This window comes from Montipora foliosa, chromosome 2 (assembly GCF_036669935.1).
Source record: "Montipora foliosa isolate CH-2021 chromosome 2, ASM3666993v2, whole genome shotgun sequence".
Lineage (NCBI taxonomy): Eukaryota > Metazoa > Cnidaria > Anthozoa > Scleractinia > Acroporidae > Montipora > Montipora foliosa.
Window position 1 is genome coordinate 4,844,688 of NC_090870.1, and position 4,431 is coordinate 4,849,118.

Sequence of the window (4,431 nt, forward strand, 5' to 3'; positions counted from 1 at the left end):
TCGTCCGCTGAAACAACACACAAACCACACGGTGGAAGCGACACATGCAAAAACGTGACGTTACTACCCAAATATGGAGTATTACTTACACCCAAATATGGTCAAAAAAGGGTCCCTTACGCTGAGATGAGATTTTTCTTCTGTACTCACGTACGGCTCTATGATTTGCCAACTCGACGGCCGACCCCCTGGGGTCGGCCGCCTCGTTGGCAAATATGCATAACATCCATTTGGCCTTTTGACATTCCATTGAAAAAACTCGTAAAATATTCGCAGATCGGTCGATTTCTCTGAAATTTGAAAGGATGATTGCTAACGAATATAGAAAGATTTTCACAATAACTAAAAATTCCTGTGTTAAGCATTAGCATCCGACGAAGAGGTAAATGCGACTAAATTTGCTGCGTGCGTTGCTATTTTTGTGATTTGACCGTTGTGCAAATATTAAATTATGAAACAATATGTACGGATAGAGAGTTAAAAAATCTTTATTTTTAGCGGTTATTTGAAAATAAAAGATGCAACGCCTGACGAGAAATAATATTTTTGCTAATAATATGTATTTGAAAAAAGAAAAATTTCGCGGGAATCGCGGTGAAAATGAGTTAACAAATTTGCATACGTGCGTTGAAATGTGATTCGCGAGGAGACAGGCATTTTATTTCTCTGACAAATGATTTTGTCATTGTAGTGTAAGATGAAATTTATTATTTGGGAAGCCAACAATATTTCTTTCACTTCGTGGTTAATCCAATTTATTGCTACGACTTGCTAGTGGGAAGATTGTTTACATGAAACAAACGCTTTTTGCGAATTTTGGGTGTCATGAAATTACATAATCTGCGTGACAAATATCCTTTTACTCTAACCCAAAAACCTTCAGATAGTAACAAACGTCATATTTACTTAACTATTTCTTCTGCTTTTGTGCTTGTCTGTTTTTGTATCTCATGCATGTTTAGATTTTCAATTACATGGCAACTCAACCTCTCAATTGTGTAAATACTTCACCCTGAAGTCAAAATAGATACGTTTCTCAGGAACCCGACAAATATAAAATACTCTTTGTTTGTCTCCCCAGATTTAGCATAAGCATTGTTTTGCAAAATTTGGGGGGACAAGCACAGAGTATTATGGTATTTTCCGAAATGGCCTATAACCTCTTGTTCTTTATGACTCTAGTAATTTAGTACTTAAAAACCTTTTGAGGGTGCTCCTATTATCTTATCTTATCTTATCTTCTCATGCCATCACGGAGTCACAACATCAAATGCAATGTGGTTTCCTTGTGAATGTTGTAGTCAGCTAGAGTGCGTCCATCTTCCAGTATCTCGTCAGCAAAGGTAAGTATTTGTTGGTCGGTTGGTATCCCTTCTTTGTCCATAATTTTTGTCGTCACGTTCTCAACATAATCGCTTGGTTCGACTTCTAGAGTGATAGTTTTACCAGTCAGCGTTTTGACAAAGATCTCCATGCCACCACGGAGTCGCAACACCAAATACAGTGTGGATCCCATCTGAATGTTGTAGTCAGTTAGAGTGCGGCCATCTTCCAGTATCTCGTCAGCAAAGGTAAGTATTTGTTGGTCGGTTGGTATCCCTTCTTTTTCCATAATTTTTGTCGTCACGTTCTCAACATAATCGCTTGGTTCGACTTCTAGAGTGATAGTTTTACCAGTGATCATTTTGACAAAGATGCGCATACCACCACGGCGTCGAGACACCAAATGCAGTGTGGATTCGCGTCGAATGTTGTTGTCAGTTAAATTGCAGCCATCTTTCAGTTGCTCACCAGAAAAGATGAGTCTCTGCTGATCTGGTGGTATCCCTTTTTTCTCAAAAATTTTCGTCTTTACTTTCTCAACAGAATCACTTGGTCGGAAAGCCTTTGCGGGAATATTTTCCCGACTCTGGGTAAAATCCTCTTCTGACAGTTGTTTTGTCTTGTCACCCTTCCAGACAGGCGAATAATCGGCCAACCCAGGAACCCAGTCAATATCCTTTTGTTGTCTTGATAGATCAACTGCCTTTGATACTTCAAGATTACTTTCCATAGTTGTTGTCAACATTTTCATAATTTTAATCTTCTCTGAGAGATTGCCTTGCTCATCTATTAATACAGATTCACTTTCAGTAGCAAAATCATCAGTATAGCAAACTTGAAACTAAAATAGGGTGCCTGTGCAATGACGACGGCAGCAGCGAGACCGCCACAAAACAATACGTTGAAAAAATCCTTAATAAGTTGTATAGAAACTGGAATTAAAGCTCACAATAACCAAGGAATAACTCAATCGTGTTTTCAACAACTGAGCTGAGACGGAATTTTTCATTTTTTATCCAAGTCTTTGTAATTAGCAAGTTAGTTTGTTCCGCATTTTTTTGTCTTTATTTTGTTACCTTTTAGTGTTAATGATGTAGTGTTTATTACCGTCGCGGTATCACGTAATTAGAGTCGTACTGTCAGTTATGTCTGTAAGCTGATTGTCCCTTAGGTGTTGATTCATTGTAAATATAGGAATGTATGGTACCGTGTTGACAATACATGTGTAAATAGCGTATGTGTAGCTGCGATTTTCATAATTTTGAAAAATTAATCTTCAAGCAACCTCGTTTCCAGGGTCTCTCTTCTCTTCCTCCTTTGTCGTTGAGGAAAGAGACCCTGGTTGCGGCTGGTCACGTGGCTCCCGAAAGCTTGGTAGTGTAGGCCTTGTCATCTGATTTTGTGGCCAGACGTAAGACGACCTTCGAAAACCGGTTTCAAGGCAAGGTGTTTTATGTACTACATATGGAATTCGACGTGAAAGGCAAGAAGTTGTTGTCTAATCGATCGGATGGAACAGGAAATAAACTCGCGTCGTTCGAATTTCACAAGAGCTCAAGAGCAGTCGAATTGAGAGATAACGAAGAATGCTTAATAGTGTGCGGAGAAAAGGTTTCGTCGTGCAAGAAAGCAAGAAAGTGAAACGTTTATTCATGGGAAACAAATATGTTCGGCGATGGGCGACCCTAAAACACAGAATGACGGAATGACGGACTGGCGGCATGACGGAAAATCACCTCAAATCGTAAAAGACGGATGTTATGAGGATTAGAATTACTTTTAGTTTATCTGTCATGCAATTCCAGGCATTTCTAGAATTGTCCTACATCTGTAAATATTCCAGAAATTTCTTTGATGTCACTCAGCAATTTCCACAAATAGTACACTCTGTAATACATTTAAATAGCAACAGAACATTCTAGATGCTTAGAGTAAAAGTATAAAAGCCGGCTTGTAAGTAACAGAAAAAAACTCTTGCTAACCTCGTGGCCGGCTGTGCTTGAACGTATGCTATGGATGGATGCGATACCGTGAGGAGATATAACCTTTGACCTTGCTATATCCGGAGAGAAGAAAGAGAAGAAGAGACGATAGCTGAAAAGGGAAGAAGACAAAGAAGCCAGAGTTTATTATAAGGCCCTTCGTAAGAGTTTGTGTACAGAGAAAATTCAGTGAGTGGAAAGAATCCAATGAATCAAGAAAGTCAAGAATTGTTGTCTCTAGTCAGTGGAACTTGGAGTTCGAAGTTAATCAACATCAATCTTTAACCAAAGTAAATGTAACAGTGCAAAACTAATAAATAATAGTGAAAAAGGGTAACTGCTCGTTGTCACTCCTTCGTTGCGTGCCCAAAATCGTTCTCGGGAGTTCTTTTTTCTCGCGCCTTGTTCGCGGACATCTCTTGGTTATTCCAGCACGTAACACGGAATATAAAATCCCGAGCAAAATTTTTACAAATAATTGTTTTTTAAAAACATCTTCCTTTTTAAGGTTCCTAGTATGTGTACAGTAGAACCCCGTTAATACGAAACTCGTTCGCTCGAAAATCTTGAAATTTGTTTCATTTCTCGCCTTAAGTTAGGTCATAAATTGCTTATTCCAAAAATGAAAAAAAAATTGGGGGTCACCGACTTTGTTTCGGAGAAAAAGGAAAAGGAAAAATGCCCTAATTTCGATAGATGGGTCATCATAACCGGATGTAGCCTGATCTACACATTCGTCGAAAAGCATAAAAAATAATATGTTAGAGGTTTCTGTGGATAGAAATATTGGAGTGGTTTTTTTTTTCAGATAATTGCGTGCCGTTAGGGATGTCGTAAACAGTAGAGTTAATCCTCAACGAGCGTTTTTGTAAGCGCTACCCGTTGTAATCACTTCCGGAATTCAGGACACAAATGCAAGTGCAAGGAAAGCAAAATTTCAAAAAGATAACTTGTTACATTGTGATTTTTTTTTTTTTTTTCATTTTATCATATTTGGTAGATTGTAAGAAGAGTAAGTGATTCATGTCTTAAAAAATAGGGGTCACCGGTGATCTAAACGAGTAAAATCGATGTGATGTTGCGAAGCTCTTGGAAAATTTCGTTTGTCACGTTTTTTCGTGACTAG

The 4,431-nt window shown here is 38.4% G+C and overlaps 1 pseudogene; it reads right to left on the bottom strand.

The window, feature by feature from the left end:
- Positions 1–1,234: 1,234 nt before the first annotated feature.
- Positions 1,235–2,290, bottom strand: LOC137991118 (polyubiquitin-B-like; annotated as a pseudogene).
- Between the last annotated feature and the right edge of the window lie 2,141 nt (positions 2,291–4,431).